Source organism: Ostrea edulis, chromosome 9 (assembly GCF_947568905.1).
Source record: "Ostrea edulis chromosome 9, xbOstEdul1.1, whole genome shotgun sequence".
Lineage (NCBI taxonomy): Eukaryota > Metazoa > Mollusca > Bivalvia > Ostreida > Ostreidae > Ostrea > Ostrea edulis.
In genome coordinates this window covers 64,411,752-64,435,417 of record NC_079172.1, presented here as the reverse complement: position 1 = coordinate 64,435,417, position 23,666 = coordinate 64,411,752, and the positions used below count along the sequence as shown (strand labels likewise).

Here is a 23,666-nt window from a genome sequence, read left to right as displayed (position 1 = left end):
CATAAAATTTAAAATCTCAATTTTATGAACTATTACTGATGCCCAGGGTTTGTTGGGAATTCTCAACAACATTTACACGAACGAATGAATAGTTTATAATACCCCTAAGCTACTCTTTTGAGAGACGAAAATAAAACAGTTACTGAAAAACATATTAAGACAAAAACTAAAATTGAAAGTATAAAGTAACAGGTGACATTGATTTATAAAGCAAAAAGAAGGAATGATCGCTAATTCAACAACAAATGGAGATGACGTTAAAAAACCAACAAGCGTTGCTGCTTTATTAAACTATTACGTGACAATCAATCTTTGTTTTTATATAACTCTGTCAGTTTCATTTGAGAGCTTCCTGAACAGGTTGCTTTGTGTCTAGCAGACAAATATACCGTTACTAGAAACAATAATAACCGGTTTACAGATTGATGTTGATGCATATGAAAAAAATGTTCATACAGGTTTAGAACTCTGTAGCAGCAGATTAAAGCCAAATCAAGAATTGAGCTTAAGAAATTCTCAACTTTATGAATCTCAATGAAAAAAAAAGTCTATTGATGTAACGCCACAGACAACTAAAACATATCCAACATTTCTTGATCTGATGTACATGATATCTGCTAATTAGTCGATACAAAATAGTTGTAAAGAATTGTGCTTATTAGTCGCTCTTCTCTCGTGTTGTAGGTTCAATTTACGGAAATTTGTGATATTTTAATGACATTGAATTTTGCCTTTGAACAGCTGATTTAGTTGTACAATTCGCCTGACAATTAGGACAACACTCGATACTAAAAGAAGCAAAGTAGATTACCGGGGTTCTTAAGGATATTTTATAATGAAAAAGCCATATGTTGGTTGCAAATGTAATCGCAAAATGCTAAAATGTTGAAAAATAGCTTCTACCGTCTTTAGTAAAATGTAAAAGATCAATTTTTCAGGAACTAAAACAGATGCCATTCCTTCTAATTTTGTTTAATGATTGATGGGTGGTTCGTTTTAAGACATTTATATGCCGCGAAGAATAATGGTATTCTATCTACACAAAACATTGAAAGCAGTTAGTTTTATCAGAGAGATGCCAGATCAACTGAAATAATGTCCAATACGTCATCAAGAAGAAATCTAAGATTCAGATACTAAGATCCAACGTATTTATAGACACCGGGGTATATTGATACATGTAGGAAACACCCACGTGTAGAGTTTGTAGAGAATTCACAGGGAACGCCCGCGTGCAGAGTTTGTAGTGAACACTGGGGTATATCAATAGGGAACGCCCGCGTGCAGAGTTTGTAGTGAACACTGGGGTATATCAATAGGGAACGCCCGCGTGCAGAGTTTGTAGTGAACACTGGGGTATATCAATAGGGAACGCCCGCGTGCAGAGTTTGTAGTGAACACTGGGGTATATCAATAGGGAACGCCCGCGTGCAGAGTTTGTAGAGGACATTGGGGTATTATACTCTATTAATAGGGAAAACTCAATGTGATCACGCGCTCGTCCTTTTCTGTAACCGGTAAAAAGACTCGGACGTGGATCGGCGAAAGAATTGCATCAAATCGATGCATTTCTTCGCCGGAAGCGCGCCCGTGGATGAGGTTAAAAGGCCAGAACCGAATCCCTGAATAATATGTTATATATATTTTCACCACAGATTCAGTTTTAGTATCATTAACGTCTTATTCACTCCAATACATAAACATATAAGTGGAAATTGATAGTGGTACAATACCATAGATGTGTATAATATTTTTTTTAATGCATTTGACAGATCGCGTTTCATAGTGTAACGTACGACTGTGACGTCAAAGTTACGTTTATGTATACGTAGCAACCAACTCTGATGTCGTCGATCCACATACGAGGTTCATTTGCGGTTACGGAAATAGCCGAGTAGTTACGATTGAGGAGAATACCCCCGTGCAGAGTTTTTAGAGGATATTGAGGTATATTGATAGGGAACGCCCACGTGCAGAGTTTGCACGTTTGCGTTTCTATTAATATACCCCAATGTCCTATACAAACTCTGCACGTGGGCGTTCTCTATCAATATACTCCAATGTCCTCTACAAACTCTGCACGTGGGCGTTCCCTATCAATATACCTCAATATCCTCTACAGACTTGGGGTATATTAATAGGGAACGCTCACGTGCAGAGTTTGTAGAGGACATTGGAATATATAGATAGAGAACGCCCACGTACAGAGATTAATTGTAGAGGACAATGGAGTATATTGATAGGGAACGCCCACGTGCAGAGTTTGTAGTGAACACTGGGGTATATCAATAGGGAATACACACGTGCAGAGTTTGTAGAGGATATTGGGGTATATTAATAGGGAATACCCACGTGCAGAGTTTTTAGAGGATATTGAGGCATATTGATACGGAACTCCCACGTGCAAAGCTTGTAGTGAACACTGGGGTATAGTAATAGGGAACACCCACGTGCAGAGTTTGTAGGGGACACTGGGATATATTGATTTATCCTATATTTGCTATATGATAAAGGATTTCTACATCCCTGATATGAACACAGGTACGCATCGTTTATTATACACCCTGTATCAGTACCCTTTATTTCACCCCTATTATACGTTTCTGGAACACCCTGTAGTTTTCATTCGGAGTACCTGGAAAATTTTCCGCTTGGAAGCAGACGATATTTGTAAACAAATTGGAGAAAGGTAGAAACGGGAGAGAAAATGAAAAAAAAAATCTTTAACGAGGCGAATTGGAGAACTACGTGTAGATGAATTGATAAATGAAACTAAAAAGAATGGAAACAATTTCCCTATTGTTAGCGGCGTTTATCTGAATTGTTATTTTATTTCATAAATTCATTGAATATCTTCTATCACACACATTTAATAATTTTTGTAAAACTTTTATCCGTCAATGAACTCTAAATATGTATTGTATTACTCACTGATACCACTATATGCATGTGAACTGTGGTCACTATTTACAAATATATAATAAAAACAATATATGGGAAAGTCTGTATCATTCAGCCCTTCGGCTGACATTGGAATCTCGAGTTACGGCCCTTGGGCTGATATTGGAGTTTCGGGTTACGGCCCTTGGGCTGATATTGGAGTTTTGGGTTACGGCCCTTGGGCTGATATTGGAGTTTCGAGTTGATATGGGAATGATACAGATTTTGCAATGTATTATTTTCTATTGAGGACATCCCTATTCAAAGGACACAGGGGTATATTGATTGAGGACATCCCTATTTTAAGGACACTGGGGTATATCGATTGAGGACATCCCTATTCAAAGGACACTGGGAGTAGATAGACAGGGAACACTCACTTACCGAGTCATCGGAGACAAAGAAGGTGGACAATCGTCAGTTAGACAACCTCAGACGGCCCCCACCCCACCCCCGAAAAAAAAATCTGTTAGACAACACCCTCAGACCAAAGAAATAAAAATATCTGTTAGACAACAACCTCAGACAAAAGAAATAAAAATATCTGTTGGACAACAACCTCAGACAAAAGAAATAAAAATATTTGTTAGACAACAACCTCAGACAAAAGAAATAAAAATATCTGTTGGACAACAACCTCGGATCAAAGAAATAAAAACATTTGTTAGAGAACAACCTCAGACCAAAAAAAAATGAAATATAACTGTTAGATAACAACCTCAGACACCCCCCCCCCCCTCAATAATATCTGTTAGATAACACTCTCATACCCCCAAAAAAATTGTCTGTTAGAATAAAGAAGAAAAAAAAACATGTCTGTTAAACAACACCCTCAGACAGAACAAAAGAAATATCGGTTTCGTCACAGTGAATGAACTATTCAAACAATCTATTTCGGAATTGTCAAGCCGCGGTGAATTTCAGATGAAGTTAATCAAATTTGCCTTTTCTCGGCATTGTGTATATGATATATTTATTAAAAATGAAATTGATTACATGTTAATATAACTCATTTCGCTCGAACTCTATAATAATCAGAGAGAGAAAATGCCCGAATTCCTGGAAATTATATGTTAGTGATCGATGAGGCAGAGAAAAGTCATCGCAAGTTCTGAGAAATATCATCTCCGTATTTGATACACTTTATTGCAGCTTTAGCGTTAAGGAATTATCATTATACAACCTTACTCTGTAAGAGTGTCATGTTTCCAGTTATTATTTGACCTTCTTTTCAATAAATATGGCCATTCCTTTCATCCTAAGCTATCAATTTCTGAGGGAAAAAAGCATCGCTTCATTATATGATGTTCGTCTTCAACTGCTGTAAAGGAATCTACATTACGCAGTCCTTGTACATCAAACAGAAACGCGATGAAGTCCTGTATGTAAAAAAAACAACCCACCCCAACATTTAAGTCCTTCACGAGTTTAGGAGGTAACACTTAAATTGTTAGATTAAAATTGACGCGTGTTTTATTCCTTGCAAATGACGATTTTATCGGCCTAAAACATGCGAGCTAAGTTTGAATAAAATAAACAGCTTGTAAATCTTCGCCAATTAGTTTCAAATTCATGCAAAAAATTAGAGATTTTCAAAAAAAACCATAGTTCAGTCCTGGGGCACAGAAGGCGTTGGCAAGATAAAGAAATTGAAAATTTTAAAATTTGTTGAACTTTTCATTTACCTATATACATGTAGGCCCTGACTAAACCAAACTTGTATGGATTTATCATCACGTGAATGTTAACCATCACTCTCCAGAAATGTAAGCCATCATTCGTCATGTCAAATTTGATGATTTAATCCGGGTTATATACAGTGTGTGCAATACGAAAGTGGGATTCTTGATTAAATGCCTAAATTCGCTGCACGTTCCGAACGCGTCACGTTCTTACACCATTCAAAAAAATAATGTCACAATTTTTGTAAATCATTTAGTGTGTCATAAATACATTCTCTCTCTCTCTCTCTGTGTGTGTGTGTGTGTGTGTGTGTGTGTTTCTCTCTTTTCAGTGAACCCATTTACAATCAATAGTTTTCTGGTTGCGGATCACAATTTAGTTTTTTTTTTATAAAGCTGTATGAGACACAAAGCTTCTTACATTATTTACGTTTCAAAGCTTTGCATCGGTTCTCTAGAGGCAGGACACCAAGAACGATATACCTGTGACGTCACGTGATGTGAAAGGAGCAATCTTCATATCAATTTCATCATAAAGACATAGAATCAATTTAGCATGATTTTCAAAGTACTTATTGATGGGAATTTTTCCCCGGGTTGATGAATTTCTTAAAAGGCAATTTATTTTCGTGTTGTTTGATTGATTCCTGTCTAAAACAATTTCAACGCAGTTTAATAGAAGTATTTTCAGTGACTTCTTGGTATCAATTTTACTACAGTTGAATCCGATTTGAATGGAAGTAATTTCACGTTTTCATCACCGTAATTTCTTGATGTCAATTTTACTACAGTTAAATGGTTTCATCACAGTGATATCTACATGTCAATTTTATTACAGTCAAATCCAATTTAAATGGAAGTAATTTCATGTTTTCACCACAGTGACATTTACATGTCAATTTTACTATAATTATTTCATGTTAGATGGAAATAATTTCATGTTTGCATCACAGTGACATTCACATGTCAATTTTACTATGATTAATTCATGTTAGATGGAAATAATTTCATGTTTGCATCACAGTGACATTCACATGTCAATTTTACTATGATTAATTCGGGTTAGATGGAAATAATTTTCGCCACAATGAACATCACATTTCAATACCTTCTTTTATGTTTATGATTTACAGGAATCAGGTTGACCGGATTTGTGTAAAAATAATTGTTCACCTAGATGGGAAACTTTGAAGTTTTATCTCCGATATTTATAGACTTAATGTCGTTTACGAAATTTTATTCTATGTAGATTTTTATTAAGACAATAAAGAAGAAAAGAGACCCACATGAAAACCTTTTTAAAAAATCGCGTATGGTATATATACAATTACACGGATACACATACAAAAGGGATTTTCGTGGCGGAATTCTTTGTTCGAAGATTCATTATTTCTTCGTATAAGAAAAGAACACATAAACAAAACTGAACAAGCTCGTCGTTCCCTGACATTTAGTACTATTAGTTTCAAAACATTTTTTTTGATACAAGTATTATGTTATGAATTTTTTAAATCATAAATCAATATACAGTGCATGCCTTACGTGTGTTTTAGAATCTAAATTACGCTTCTTGACAACACTGCACGTTTCACGTCACGTTTTGCTTGTAAAAATCTTAACAACGTTTAGGAAATGGATGTCACCATTTTTATGAAGCTTTTAGTATACCATAGAAACAAACGAGGGAACAATTTTGCAACAGGACAAGTAGATGTGGTAAACAATAATGATAAAAAGAGTAACTTAATCAATACATGCTGTACAGACATTTTAATGACACACTTCGAGACATCCCCACGTCTTCAACTGAAAGACTTCCAATATAAAATTTTAATATTGAAAACAGAGAACTAAATCATGAACATGTACACTGCTAATGGTTTTCATTTCAGAAGCTTCAGTGTGAAATTGCACGTAACCATGGTACAAGGAGTTCCATTTCAATCTGAAAGTTTTTCTTCACAGTTACAAATTACAGCATTTGGTTTGTCAAGAAGTTGATGTATATGAAATATGTTGTTTACACTATAAAATCTTCTCGTGCACCTGTTTTATCAGGAGAAATACAAAGTAAATTATTCTAGTTTGTGTTTTTCGTACTGAGGCCTTTCACTATCTGTTCTCTTTTTTTGTCTACAAATAGATTGATTGAATATTGTTTAACGTCCATCTCGAGAATATTTCACTCATATGGAGACGTCACCACTGCCGGTGAAGGAAAAATTTAGTCCTATGCTCAGCGCTTACGGCCTTTGAACAGGTAGGGTTCTTTAACGTGCCACACCTGCTGTGACACGAGGCATCCGCTTTTAAGGTGGATCAATCCTCATGTGACTTATCAATAATAACGGTTAAAAGTGCAAAATCTGTATTAATTTCCATTCAATATAGTTAAATTTAAACAATAACCATAGAAAATATGTATGTTGCCACATTTTTAAAGATGTCAGACATAAAAAAAAATAAATCGGAAGTATATGTTAACATAAGAAAATCACACATTTTCGTTGTACAGATTAATCAAAATAGATAAAATCTTGTTGAAATGACAAATTTTAAATGTCAACAGTTTAAAAAAAACTGTTAATTCATAAATAGATATAAATTTATTGTGGATATTAGGGAAATCATGCATAATAGACATGCAGTAGAAGAAATACCAGCATGGGAGTTATTGCCCTTGACAACATTTTTTTTAATTATAAAAAATTATTATCTATAGAAAATATACACTTTTTCAATATCAATAGTTTACCAAATTTTTTATTTTATGCAGTGAATAAAATTTCACTGAAAATATATTTCTTTCATGCGCAAAGTTTAATTTGAGAAAGATTTTTGCAAAAACCTATGACATCACACGAGGATCGATTAACCTTAAGGTCATCTCCGAGGCACAGCTGGTGACGTCCCCTTGTGAAAGGTGAAGATAACGAACAGTGATCTATCTCATAGCTCCTATAAGGAATACAGAAAATTAAACAGAGTTGGGAAAACACGGACCCCTGCATATATCAGAGATGGGATCAGGTGTTTAGGAGGAGTAACCATCCCCTGTCGACCGGTCACATCCGCCGATGAGTGAAACATTCTCGAACTGATATGAAACAACAAATAAATCGAATGAGACGGGTAATGTACCAGACTTTATTTGAACAATATTGATATAATACAATAGATTAATGCTATAAATATCCCGGGGAAAATAAGTTTTCCCGTGACCTTAAATCTCATGTACGTAAATTCAAAGAAGATCTGATTTGTCGAGTAAGAACTAAAAATGTCTTAAATTTGTCTTGGACGCTTTTCAATGATCTCGTATATGTACTGATTTATTAACAACATTATAAATGAACAGATGCAACATTATCTTTGTGTCTAATTCAACTGTACGACCGGATACTGATACTGGGTACCAAGACAATACCGTACATTTGCATGTCGGTACTACTGTGTCAATTTATACCGATACTACTGTGTCAATTTATACCGGTACTACTGTGTCAATTTATACCGGTACCAACTACCGACATTGCATCTACTTAATATTAACAAAAATAGTCCTTAAAAACAACTAAAACCTCTTTCATATGTTTATTTGATATTGCCTAATATAAGATTGATTTTGAACCGATGTTAAAAGTAATTCCTTCTTTATCGATTGATTGTATATTGTTTAACGTCCCTCTCGAGAGTTTTTGACTCACATTGCCGGTGAAGGGCTGCAAAATTTTTGCCTATGCTCGGAGCTTACGGCCTTGTAGTCCGAAATATCTAACGTTTTCCTGGCTTTTTTCTGGAAAATGTCAGAACCGGTGCCATCATGTAAACTGGAAATTTCGCGGCCTCCAGTTGGATGCGGCATTCTCGGACCGGTTTTAAATACTTGCGGGCTGAATTCCATGTCAAAATCACAACTAATCAATAAAACGATGTTTCTTGTACTTACTGATATCGATTTTATAGGTTCTTTCATCACATAAACAGCCAGTCTCTTGAAAATATTTTAAACTGTCGAGCTTTGTTTTGAGTCAATTGACTCGTTCGCTCAAATGACAGCGACAATTCGATTAACTACAATTGTGTGCACCTGTTATCGAATTTTGGAGTGATGTTTTGTTTTAATCGACATTAGTAAGTACAAGAAGCATCGTTTTATCAATTAATTGTGAGTTTAACATTGAATTCGGCTCGCAAGTATTAAAAGCCGCCTCCAGCTAGAGGCGGCGAAATGTCCAGTTTACGTAATGGCGCCGGTTCTGACGTTTTCCTGGCACGGTAAATATCAAAATCACAAAAAGCCAGGGAAACGTAAGGTATTTCGGATTAACGGCCTTTGAGTAAGGAGGGATTTTTATCGTGCCACTCCTGCTGTGACAAGGGACCTCGGTTTTTGCGGTCTCATCCGAAGGACCGCCTAATATTTAGTCGCCTCTTTCGACAAACAAGGGGTACAGAGGACATATTCTAACCCGGATCCCCACGGGACTAATTCCTTCTGTAGTATCGATAACTGTACCATTCAAAATATGGAAGTAGTCGTGGTAACTTAGATCGTTCTCAATCCGTTCTGATTTGATCTATGAAATATATGTATGTTCAGAACACATACATGTAGCTCAGTGGTAGAGCGTTCGCTTAATAACCGATAGGTTGTGAGTTCAAGCCCCGCTCATACCATGGCCACGTCAAACCTATACTGTAATTAAACATACGTAGTGATTGGATCCTTCGCCAAAATGTTCCGCAGTGAGAAGTGAGAAACACGGGTCTTTCGGATATGACCTTAAAAACGGAGGTCACGTGTCGCGGCAGACGTTGGTATATTAAAGGACTTTCAATGCTACGACCCTGAGCACTAAGTATAGGTCTAAATTTGTGGTATGCGATTTCAAAAATACCGTCACGGTATCGGACAGTTCCTTCCTTAACGATATCCAACCATATTCAGCGTTGTATTTTGTTTAACTGAGTATACTGTCATTATTTGAACAAATGAGCTATATATTCGTAAAGTTACTGTGGCGATTTCAATGTAGAAAACTGACAGGGTATTTAGGGTCCCATTGTCATTCTATGTGACCTTGACCTCTAACTGCTAGCCACCAGGTACCATGTGAGCATCGCGACTGTGTCTCCAGAACTGTTCAATATAAATTATATAGCATCACGTAAAATTGTAACGGAGTGACGTTTAATAAATAAAATCGGAAGGGCGGGAACAGCTAGTACTACAGAGCGCCTTTAATCTTGGAAGTTGTGCCCTATCAATATCAGACGTAGACGCCATCACTGAAGACCTTTTGAGACAACTTGATCTGCTCGACTACAGGGAAACTACATTCAAAAAGGGGTCAATAATTTAACGTCTGTCCTACTGCCTGAATGATCTGTTCTTAATCGAAATGTGTATGTTTTCTGGTTAGTATTATACGGATGAACATGCCAACTCTTTCTGCTTCTGTCAAAGATTAATATCAACAGATCGTCGCGGTCAGGAATGGCTTGCTTTCATGCAGGCCTGCTAGAGTATTGGGGAAATCGTTGTAGTGCTTAATCAATTTCATTATATCTTCACTCAGTACAGCATGCAATCAGAAGAGAAAAGACGAAGAAAACCTAATGGGGGAAATCGTTTAATTATTTCTTGTGCAGCGATTAAATCTTAATCTGTAACATCTAGACTACTTTATACTGAAAATAGAGACTCCATTTGTTTGGTCAATCATCAAGGTAAATTAGAGATGTTTTCGTGTGTATCTTAACCAAAGTACTGAAAAGCGCTAAGCTGACTTCGAAAAAAAAGTTCATGCGTTATTCTTTATTTTCGCACTACTAAATAATACATTTTCTGTAAGGAAATAACAAATATTGATGGGAAACAATGTCCTGAAACTTTTCAACATATCTAAATATAAACTTTATATGATGTTGTTAAAACAATGGTCACCTTAATAATTTTGGTCCCACCCGGAACTAAAACCCTATCCCTGGATTATGAAATTTACAATTTTGGTAAAGGACACCTGCTTCTCTTTAAATATCTATTTAATCAGAATTTAGTATTAATAGCATTACCACCGCTGCGGTGGTCTATAGGTAGAGCGTTCGCCCTGCATGCGGACGGTCGGGGTTCGAATCCCGGCCGCGAAAGACCTAGGTCGTTAAAACAGGTAGTGACAGTTCCATCGCCAAACGCTCGGCATCATGTGTGAATGTCACGGGTCCTCGGAGATGGCATTAAAAACGGATGTCCCGTGTCACAGTAGGTGTGGCACACTAAAGAAGCCTCACTGCTCAATGGCGGTGAGGGACGTTAAACAAGATACATGTACAATCAATCAATACAACCAATAGCATTAAAGGCGATGTTATTCAAATATTTTACACATAAACACTATAGACCAGTTTGGCCCCCACCCTGGATCATGAAATGCTGTACATGACTATGCAATTTGTTTTCTTACAGATGTGATGTTGTACAGAGGAATATTTTTGGAAATTAGTCAAGTTTTGGTAGAAAATGTGAAAACAGTTGTAATGATACATGCGTAGTTTTCGCTAAAAAGTGTTCATTTGTTATTACGCAAATAACTTATTGTTGTGTTCCAGATTAATAGTGTATGAAACATGTTTAGATTACAACTAAAATGAAACAAATCAGTAGTTTGATACATATATGTATGTCAAATAATAATAGAAAGGAACAAACAAACAACTGGACAAAAAAGAAAAATACACATAACCACATATACTAACTAACAAATTCCAGAGATATTCATGTCTAAACACACCAACATAATAATAAAGGTCTATGAAACACTTTACATCCATTTCATCACCTCACCAGAAATCATTTAAATACATACATGTACATAAACATGCATCTGTATGACTTGTACTACAAAATCCAGTGCACAATTATCTGTACATAGCAACCAAACCATGAAAGTGGAATTATTTTTGTAATTAATAATGAAGTTGATTTCAATTCAAAATCAGGTTGGAGAGAATGTGAATCCAAATAAGTCAGATAAATACATGTATAACTGAAAACAAAATCTAGGAAGTTATTTAAAAAAGATGTTCATCATACATGTGCAATATTGATAGCTTTGAAACTGAATGCTGCGTTATAAACAAGAGTAGAAAGAGCTCATTTTTAACATGAAAGTTAGTGCAAAAGGATATAGTAAATCGAATATGATAAATTAGACTAACATATAAGCATGGATTTACATTTAAGCATTGTAGTGATTGTTTGTTATACGTAAATCTAAAACAAATCCTCCAAGAGTTTGTATACAAGTACATTAAACACTGTACTCATCAACATGTGTATATTACACTCCTTGTGTAAAACCCCATATTCATATTGCAAAGGAAACTCACCTGTTTGTCTGAATGAGACATAATTCACGTTGCTATTGTTTGAATTTCATAAAAGAGTTCTTTATATGAAAATGCAAATAATCTTAGCAAAAAAGCATACGATTCACAGCTTGTGGAGTTCTAATATGAAAACAAAAAACGTAACAGAAGTGATTCGCAATAAATATATGATATTTACAACATGTAAATGTATAAGCTCAATGAGAATCCCAAGCTAGGCACTTAAAAGTTACAAAAGTAATTTTCAAACGGTAATGTCCAAACCGCTGTTAGAAATAATGAAGAGGCATCTCGCCGAATTTTTATATGAAAAGATTGTTCATCGAGCACACAATGTGGGGACAGGGAACAACGACAGTAAAACCATGCCCCTTCCCATCCTTCATCCTTTTGTACGTTCGGAAATACATGTAGCATATACCTGTCATTGTCAATTGTTTGTTTGAAGTACAAACAAATTGAAAACACGATTACTTTTCATTGTGTGTAGCGTGCTGTGAACCGCAAACCATTTTACATTCATGCTTGGCACAATGATAACGTTTATCTAACACTTGTTCTAACCATATGTATTTCAGTAAACAGTCCTCGTAAAATTCCAGGTGGTGTTTTGAAGACTTGAAATCGGGGCGTTGTCTTCCGTAAACGCAGACCTTTATATATATATTTTTTTTTTACCTTTTGTCTTTCCCCTCCCCCAATATCATTATTTTCAGTCTTATTTTTGAAATCAAATTTGATTGTGTTGACGATGATTCAGAAGAATAGCATGGTCGTTTAGAAATGGTAAGGTAAGCCTAACACCGTTGCATCCTCTAAATTTCTGCATGACCTACTGACATATAATATATGATATTATGATCGGGGGAGGTGTAATCAGTTTAATACGCAATATCGTCCCTCTGAGACATCGATCTCTGTCCTTCGCTGTCAAAACATAATTGTGCACAAGTTCTTTCTCGTTCACGATCGACGCGGATCTTACTGTGCAGTTATTTTTTTTTACTGTGTTGCACACATGTTTGCTGTGTCGGACAACATTTTCACTGAGTCGGAACAGCAGTTAAAACACAAATGGAAAACCCCCATGACTCGTGTGTAGCTTAATGAGGTGACTTCTTATTATAAATTGCACCATGCAAAAGTATTGATTTTCTTGACCTCTAAACGTTATGCGAAGGTAACAATGCAAAGACACCCTAACCAAAACGGTTTCATGTTCAGATTCTTATTCATGTTTAGATTCTGAATTGCTTAATAATCACTTTAATGATTACAGCCGCAGATATTAAACGGGAATTTTAACTGAAGAATGACTTGCTTCTGTGTCCCACTTTCCCCCAGAATGAGGACAAAAATGTCACCTTTTTATACATATTTTATCCACTATCCAGCAAACTGTATTTCCGAAGAAAAATAATGCCCCTGCGGATATTAATGTAAACGACGTACTAGATCGGTTGCAAAATTTACGAATACTTTAAACACGACCTCTTTACTACAGCGATGCATAGATTTGCCTATAGGTGGCGATAAACCGGAAACGCGATGACGAAAGCAAAATCCAACTGATGGCAATACAGCAGCTACGCGCTTTGAAAACGTCGGGTCAATATCTTCTCTATCCATCACAGCTTCAAAATAGCCCCTGTTTAATCAAATTCAACAATAATTAATTAACTTTTCCAGATATTACCCTGGTTTAGTTCGGGACTTATATGCCACCTGCGTGTCTGACAATTTTTCAAGCTCAGTATATCTCCGTGGCCAAACTTCATTTAGATACAACCATTCCTACGCAGGATACAATCGTGCTTTTAACGCAGAGTACAAGCAACCCTAACGGTGATTTAATATGGAGAGTATAGGTATCCGTGAGGAGGGGTTAGAAAGTGGCCCATATTTTCTTTATACAGATAATTCTTAAGAATTATATAGCCTATAAGGTGACGCAACGAATTCTAGTTCGAATGATATATAGCATTCGGTGAGATCCCCTACCACTTGCTCAAACACTTCAACAAAGAACATTTCGTGTAAATTGGTCTCAGTCGTTCGTTTTCTTCATTTTGTTAGAAAACAGAAAACCCCACATAAAATTCAATTACATCAGTGAAAAGACAACATAATTGCAAATGTATACCGTAAACGTCAGGAAGAAAGCTTTGCAATTGAGACGGTTATTAATGATAATTAAAATATAACGCTGGATACAACCATTCTCTGAAAGTGTAAGGTAGGATACAACTATTCCTAACATATTGACATTTCGCAGTTATGAGATGTTGTACACTGCGTTAAAAGCACGATAATTCACAATAGCCAGCAATTTGTTTTGTTGTAGGGAAAAAAAAAAAGATCTAATGAAAGTCCATTTTCTTCTTAATCTTTCGAATTTCTCAATCATTATAAGGTGCAGCGAAGAACCTTCGAGGTTAAAGATGTTTTCTTGAATATCGACAAGAAAAGGTTGCATTGTACCTATAAGAGATGCATTATATCAAAGAAGTACTCCCTCCGCCGTCGACATTTTCTGGGTGCGCCTTTATTAATACTGGAACGAGGGTATCATCAAAGAAGGCCAGTTCAAAAATTTCCCTCTGAAGGAGTGTATGCAATAAGGGTTGAGTTTGATTGTGTCAAAAGTACGTGCACTTTGCGCAAGAATCCCGTCACATCTCAGGTGTCATTTGTGATGAAGATGACGTAGATCCGAAATCATGACATCATAAACACGGTGTTTTACCTCATTTCCGGTATCTTGACATCAAATGACTATATTCATTGATTTATCTTTCTATAAAGAAAATTCTTGTTTAGCCAAGAAAAAAAAATACCAAAAATTAGTCTTTTAATCAAAACTGATTTAGATCAAGAAATTGCATCACTTTAAATGCTTTGTAGCCTAAATGACTGTAAATATCAGAGACAAATTAGGCTATGTGAAAGACTTCAACATTATCATTTATAGCCATTTGTCTTACAGTTCCTCGCGCTTGCGCAGGTCGAAAACTACACGTAAACTCTTTTCAGTATGCTATTTCAACGTATACACGAGCTACAGGTATGTAGAAAACATAGGGACTACATTGCAGATTAGATCAATTAACTTTACCCCAAATAATATAATTCCCGAGAACGCAAATAACTACAGACAGCATGACGTCACAGAATGTGTGCACATCCATGCATAGTTAGCATAAAAAGTTTTAAATAGGAATTTAAATCTGTATATTTGTGAATGAATCTTATACGCACTTCAAATTTGAAGGTTATACCTAAACTTGTATAGTTACACTTTCAACAGGGATATATTGTAATTTATCCATTGAATAAAAATTGATATTTTCACACTGAATTTACATCCGCAAAATACATGATCACATTCATTAATCAAAACTCCTGATTGCATCTTTCTGAGGTGCTATGTTTTCTGTACAATATTGTTTTGGACGCCAATAAAAGACAGTTAAAACAAAACTTAAGGAAATGTAAACATCTTATAACTATTTATACTGACTAGTACAGTGATGTTTCTTACGAATGCTCCATGAAAAATATTGGAAGATTCGCGAGGTTTGAAAGACACGAACGTGAAAGTCGTTCATGATTTTTTACGTTATTATTTAGAAAATTATCTTTTTTTTTTTGAAACATTAAAACAATTGTTTAAACAAGTGCCTCTCAACATTTGATACAAATCTATGTAAACACAATTTCAGAAGGTTCTTTCTCATCCTCTTTCTCTAGTATAGTTGTGTTCTTAATTATAACATTTAGAATAACAATATATTCTGATTATACAAAAACTGTGTGTCAATAACTCCTCGCTGCCCGTACGCCATAACGGGCATCAAAAACATCTTCATCGATACTTCAAAAATTACTGCATCATCGTTAAAATTCCTCAGGGAGTCTTCTCACTAAAAATTATTATTTGTCATTCATCTTCCATTTGTCATCATAATCATGTTTAGGTAACCTTCCGCAAAACAGATCAGATCACGTGATAAACTACTTTGATGGTGCGTTCGATTCTCACATAAGGCATAATGGGTATTAAGTAATCCCTCGTCTACCTTAGCACGGGGTGGAAAATATAATTAATCAAAATTTGATTACTTGCCTCACGCGAGGACTGGACGAATATAGATAGCCGCTGCCCATGTGTTTGCTCTTTATTATGACAATGGAGCTTTTCATCCTGCCGTCTCCTGACGATACTCATTAAAGACATGTCAATACAGGGACATTGTAATTTTCTAGGTCAGATCAACACGGAAACTTACACCGGGTCGTGTACTCTGACAGCGTTACTGAAGACTAGAATATACGTCACCATCAATAACGTTTGTTCGTCATAAAAATTGAAAAGAACATAATTTTAAATGAAATGTTCAATGACAAAAGTTGCAAAAAAAGATAATTATTGAAATGAAAGCGATAAACGTAATGCACGTGAGGAGACGAGCTGGTAATGAGAAGTATTTAAAGGCCATCAATCTGACAAAAGGCAGCATCAAATCCATTTTTACTTGACTTTTGACGAACGTATTTATGATGGATGTATTTCTGATGAGGATTTTTAGTATGGTAAGGGGATTTGTCAGGACACAGCAACCTTCTAGATTCTATATGCATGACGATATAATAAAAAATATATTACGTTTCTCAACTACGAAGGGACACGCCCATCTAAAAAAAAAAAACCAAAAAAAAAAAAAAAAAAAAAAACCATCCCTCGGAACAATCTGCGTCATGCATCATCTTGAGTTTCACCTTTTAAGAAAGGTATTATACTACATCATCATAATGCTTAACATGGATGAAAATATAGATATAAGCAATATTTGTTTATCCCATCCCATTGAGATTTAATTATTCGGTTGAGTAGCCCGTGATTTACTGTTAGTGTTTAGCGGTCGACATGTTAAGCGACTGCTGAACGGTAGATCGCGGGTTCGAGTCCGCCAGTGGTTTTAATTTTTCATTCTACTAAAACTGCATTTTTTTACTTATCTAAATGAAGTCAATTTTGATTGGTTGGTTGTATTGTTTAACGTCCCACTCGAGAATCCCTCATTCATATGGAGACATTTCGAAAAAATTCCATTTCAAAATATTGTTGTACATATTCTCCACTTTTCATCCATATTAAATTCCTCTGGTGTAGCATTCCTCCTTAAAATAATTTGAGTTTTCAGATAATATATATAGCGTCAGAAGAGCACATAGTAAGTAAAGATTGTTTGATTGAATATTGTTTAACGTTCCACTAGAGAATTTTTCACTCATATGGAGACGTCACCACACCTGCTGTAATACGGGACCTCAGTTTATGAGGTCTCATTCGAAGGACTGATGATATCCGGTATTTTGATATGTTTTTGTAATTGTAAAATATAACGGAATTAATCTCCTATTTGTTCCCTGTGACATAGAGTACATAATCATTCAATGAGTGAGATACCATACCACCCCCTGTCTCAACGGGTAGGGGAGAATTTGATGTACGAAAGTTCGTCGAAATTTTCGAAAATTTATCTAATCGGAAAGCACGCCTAAAATTAAAGTTTTTGTAAATTGGTCTTTCAAGAAATCATTTATATACTGCATATCAGACAGTCATATCTGAGTGTGTTGGTTCTATCAATCTTTTGCAGTAGTAATTATCCATTCTACATCCAGATAATTTAATTTAAAACAAGAATTTTTTTTTTACAAAATGAATGGGATCAGGCAGCAGGATCAGCCTATTTTAGCCCTCTCCTTACATCAAGGTCAGAATGGAAGGAAAAACTCAAAATAAGTAGAAATATAAATATACATACAATGTACATGTACTGAGAGAGAGAGAGAGAGAGAGAGAGAGAGAGAGAGAGAGAGAGAGAGATGTACATAGTATGAAGGAAAAAAAAAAAGAAAAATGAAATAAAATCGAAAGCATAGTTTAACAGAAAAGGGAGGTACCGGTAAAAACAAAAAATAATTCCATAATTGGCATGTATACATATATAACTGTATATGATAAGACACATATAAGAACCTTTTAGTATCTAGAATATAATATTGAACAATTAAAAAAAAAGTAAATAAAAAAATCATTATCTTTAAAACCTAAGGCATTTTTCACCATATAAAAGTAGATTCTAGATAATCTTTCTCATACCATATAATTGAGAATCCACATTTTTAAAATTCTTTGAATTCAGTAGAACAGTGTTTGATTGACGTTCACAATTCAAAGGAATATAACTTGAGAAGATTACCTATGTATATAAAATTTCTGCGATCTCTCTCTCTCAATCTATGTCCGTCTATCCCTCTCTCTGTCCGTCAATCTCTCTCTCTCTCTCTCTCTCTCTCTCTCTGGTTGTACATAAATCTTGTACATGTATTAACATTGCCTCACTCACTTGAAGAAATAATCGGCATCAAGAACATCTCGCCATCGTCTAAGACTTACACAAATCACCACAAAATCGACAGAATTTAAACTCTAGCATAAATCGGTAGGACGCTAATTTAGTTGATCAATCAACGAAGGTAAATGCTTACTTTTAATATTTGCATTGTTACCAAGGAGAATTCTTAACGATGAACAAAGAATCAGAATTATGTGGTTGCTTTGTGGTCTGGGGGGATTATGGTTTTAACAGGATTGTGCTCCGGGGACATTGTTTTAATGAACGTAGAAGTGTCGTTTGCTTCATTATATCTATATATAGATTGAGAGCCACGAATCTCGTGAAGATTCCCCGTAAAGGCAGGAACGGATTTCGTTGAATTTTCTATCTCTATATAACGTATAATAATTTCATGCCACCAGCTCAGATACAACAACCACTTAGCGTCGAGTAGAACACCTCACAGACACGTGTTTGTCTTTATCATTAAACATTTATACAACTACATACACCAAACTCCAGTGGGGACCCGGGTTAGAATAGGTCCGCATTACCCATTGTTTGTCGTAAGAGGCGACTAAATGGGGCGGTCCTTCGGATGAAACCGCAAAATACCGAGGTCCCGTGTCACAGCAGGTGTGGCACAATAAAGATCCCTCCCTGCTAAATGGCCATAGGCGCCGAGTATAGGCCTAAATTTTGCAGCCCTTCACCGGCAATGGTGACGTCTCCGTATGAGTCAAATACTCTCGAGCGGGACGTTAAACAATATACAATCAATCAATCATACAGCACACAAGTGGTCATATTTATTTTATGCAAAATTCCATCCACTCATAGGCTTCAACAGGCATTGGGATGAAAGAATGTGTATTATCACTTAATGCTATAATGGTTCAAATACCCACTTCTTCCTTTTTTGTACTTCAATCCTGTTATAGATGAGAATAGAACATGAACCACGAGCGTTAGTTTCACAACAAATGCGGTCAACGTATTTGATTGGTTGTAGCAAAATACAAAGGGCAGATAATGAGAATCGTAAACTTTTATTCTATAGTTCGTCATGTTTCTGTAATTACAAATGCAGATCTATATCAATTCTAAATGAGTGTAAAGTTTAGATTTAGGGTCAATAAAACCATTGACAGTACTTGGTGCGAATCTGCATAACATGCATGAGTAGACAGCTGAGTTACATGTACATTGATTTATGTCATAGTACACATTTTTCCATCTCAAAGTTTGTGGAGGCAAAAACACAGACTGATTGCTAGGTGGTGAAATTTTGCAAAACTTCAACATGGAAACCATGCATGTATTGTAAATGTATGTGCTTGCATAAAGTTTTTTTAGGATATAAATTTCATTTTTGAAAATACACGAGGGTATGAATTACTAGGCATGCTTCACGACGCCCGTTTACTAGGCTACTTTTGTTGCATTTCCCAGTCGTGATTGATTGTATCTTGTTTAATGTCCCTCTCGAGAATTTTTTACTCATATGGAGACGTCACCAATACCGGTGAAAGGCTTAGGCCTATGCTCGGCGCTTACGGCCATTAAGCACTTATACTGTGACACGGGGCATCCATTTTTAAGGTCATCTCCGAAGACCCGTGACATTCATACCTGATGCCGAGCGTTTGACGATGGAACTGTCAATACCTGTTTTAACGAAAAAGGTCTGTCGCGGCCCAATCGGAACTCCTCGAATGTCTCGCACACTCGACATAGATCTCAGATGTAATACGATGGCATCCATGAGCGAATTTGATGCATTGCTGTGACGTCAAAATTGACAATGCATCAAATTCGCTCATGGATGCCATCGTATTACATCCGAGATCTATGTTGAGTGTGCGAGACATTCGAGGAGTTCCGATTGGTCGCGGCCGGGATTCGAACCCGACCTTCCGCATGCAGGGCAAACGCTGAAGAGATACGGACTTTATTTATCTATTTTATACGCGCATTGTGTACAACTGCAGCATCAAGAGGAAATGTTTATCATTACAATTTGTAGATATATCAAAGACAAAAACATAGAAAATGTTAATAATATGTATACGGTGTGACCGTTGGACCGAGCGAAGCATGTAATGGTCATTGGAGTGTCCCAAGTGGTAATCATAATTCCTTTAAGTACAGTAGATTATGATTCATTTAAAAATATATATTTTTAATGAAATTTTCCTTGCGTTAAAAACCCAGTAAGATCTCAATATTCAAGGGGTTTATATGGGGAGAACAGTTTTTCAGGATCCGCCTATTCATTGAACGCGGGAAATAAAACGCAGGGCGACGTCAACTGTGCATTGTGACGTCACATTTAGCCTCGACTTTTTTCTCTTTTTCAAAGCAAACAATTATAAACAACAATAATACATTCCGTATGCAATGAAAAAGGCCGTTATAAAACTAAATAAAATTAACCAATAAATTCAAAATGGTAAAAAAGTAACCGTAATTTTATCGTATATTCTTATTCAAAGAAACTCATGAACTCGTTCATCTATTTAGTCGTATTACGGTGTTATATGTAATTATTTGCTAAAACCTGTTATAATGATAATTATACTATTCATTTTGAACAAATTGGGTGTTTAAATTACGAATTGCACGTCAGAGTCTTCTATTATTGGCATTCAAAATAAAACACGAATAACTGTTGAAGCAGGTAATGAAAAAATAAATGGCGGCGCCCATATGGATCACGAAAATTTCAGTGAACGTATATAGAGATTATCTCTTTTTCTTTTGCTGAATTTGACTTTTTTTCTTTTACATACGTGTTACCTTTAGAGCCTTGCTTCGCGGACGGGCCTTCGGCCCGTCCGAGCTTCGCTCGGTAATATGTATACGGTGTGACCGTTGGACCGAGCGAAGCATGTAATGGTCATTGGAGTGTCCCAAGTGGTAATCATAATTCCGTTAAGTATATGGTAGGTTATGATTCATTTAAAAAAATATATTTTTAATGAAATTTTCCTTGCGCTAAAAACCCAGTAACATCTCATATATATGGGGACAACAGTTTTACAGGATCCGCCTATTCATTGAACGCGGGAAATAAAACGCAAGGCGACGTAAACTGTGTATTGTGACGTCACATTTAGCCTCAACCTTTTTCAAAGCAAACAATTATAAACAACAATAATACATTCCGTATGCAATGAAAAAGGCCGTTATAAAACTAAACAAAATTAACCAATAAATTCAAAATGGTAAAAATGTAACCGTAATTTTATCGTATATTCTTATTTAAAGAAACTCATGAACTCGTTCATCTATTTAGTCGTATTACGGTTTTATATGTAATTATTTGCTAAAACCTGTTACAATGATAATTATACTATTCACTTTGAACAAACTCAATGTTTAAATTACGAATTGCACGTCAGAGTCTTCTATTATTGGCATTCAAAATAAAACACGAATAACTGTTGAAGCAGGTGATGAAAAAATAAATGGCGGCGCCCATATGGATCACGAAAATTTCAGTTAACGTATATAGAGATTGTCTCTTTTTCTTTTGCTGATTTTGACTTTTTTCTTTTACATACGTGTTACCTTTAGAGCCTTGCTTCGCGGACGGGCCTTCGGCCCGTCCGAGCTTCGCTCGGTATAATCAGAAACACGTTTCTGTGATTGAACCCCTACACCTCGTGCCTCCTTACAGACGTCATAGCCATTTTTCTATGACATCATGACTATCTTTCTACATCGGTCTATATACATGAAGTGTAGTTATTCTTACCCGTGGATGCTCTCCCGGGCTGGAATCCCTTCAAACACTGACAGCATCGTCTACAAAATAAAGGCAAGCACGCGGGTAATTTCTAATTAAATACGCTTGACAACACCGTGTCCTCGGTTACCTAGACTCCCCGGGATTGGCGACAATAAAGGGATGAGTTTACAAAGCTTAAGATTACACAATTAATCCTGAAGATGATAAATCAGCAGGAAATGACGTCAACAGAACGACCGAGACTTAGCACGCAAAGACACACTCAAAAATATATTCATTTGTGGTTCTGAATCTCGCACAACACGTTTTTGTTTTTTTTGTTTTCAGTCTATTTTTCTCTTTGAAAATTAAATATTTAGTCATGCACTTTATGACAATATGTGCACTCTGAGACACAGCTTAAATGACTGCGTGGTATACTCATTTCAGGACATATGACATTGTAAGACATGGATATGATATCAAACATGTGGATATGTAAGAGCATTCACCGATCTCTGAACATTGGTAGCGAAGTCACAAGTCTTTCTGATGGAACCTTAGAAACGGAGGACGCATGCATGATAAGGAACCCTCACTGCTATGGCCCTGACCGCCATAAATTCGTCAACATTCGTGGTATTTTACCTTTAGCTGCTGGGGTATCTAAGTAAATAAAACCCCTCTTGAATTGGACGCAAGAAAAAGAATGATATGATAAATACCTTCACAGAATAAATTCCATATACATGCTTTCTATTTCACCAGAAGTCAACATGTCGAATCAAAATGCCAATTTTTCTTGTTTTATTGATTCTCATGATAGGATAATTATCATAAATACAAAGTCTATTGACAACTTAGTTGCTTTGCAGTAAATCTTAGACTGAAACATAAAATGGTCATCAAGCAATATTACGTTAATATTTTAATTCTTCGTTGCCATATAAAGTATCCCCCCGTTTATTTCCCGCTTAACCACGTCAGTAATGGATAACAGGAATTATCTTATTTTCTTGATGTAAAGCCCAATTTTGGGAGGATGTATATTTCATATAGATCGTCGAATCAGCAGAAAAATATCTCTTTAGGAGGATTTTTTAGCCGTATAAAATGAGAAGCCGGATCTTGTCAAAGTTAGAATTAAGGATTGGTAGAATATAATGGACAGAGATTTCTCGTTGAAATTCTGTATTGATTTATCGGAATGTTTGCTTGTATAGTTTAGAAAAACAGAAACAAAATTCAAATAGAAATTCTTTTTCAGACATCATAAAATTACTGCATGAAGAAAATAATTGTTCTAATAAGCTAGTCTCATTAGTAACTCGTTAGAACGTAATGACGGTAATTCTCTCTAATAATGCCACGAGGGTGAAATATTCATGAATATTTTGCCAGGATCAATAGTTTTTTTTCTTACTAGGCTTACAGATAAAAAGTTCAATTATCAGAAGTTCGTCAACGAACTATAAAGGGAAAAAAGCGAAGAAGACCGTTACTTTCATTCTG

At 35.8% G+C, this 23,666-nt stretch overlaps 1 protein-coding gene across 2 annotated transcripts in view; it reads right to left on the bottom strand.

Annotated features, from left to right (window-relative positions):
• LOC125659769 (5-hydroxytryptamine receptor 1D-like) overlaps positions 1-22,307 on the bottom strand; it is a 60,804-nt gene extending 38,497 nt beyond the window's left edge. The window contains exon 1 of one of the 2 annotated variants that reach the window (XM_048891549.2): positions 22,182-22,307. The gene's annotated coding sequence lies outside the window, so the exon portion shown is untranslated. Of the gene's footprint in view, positions 1-4,128; positions 4,427-22,181 lie in introns of those variants that run through there. The other variant, XM_056149899.1, reaches the window with a different exon arrangement.
• Between the last annotated feature and the right edge of the window lie 1,359 nt (positions 22,308-23,666).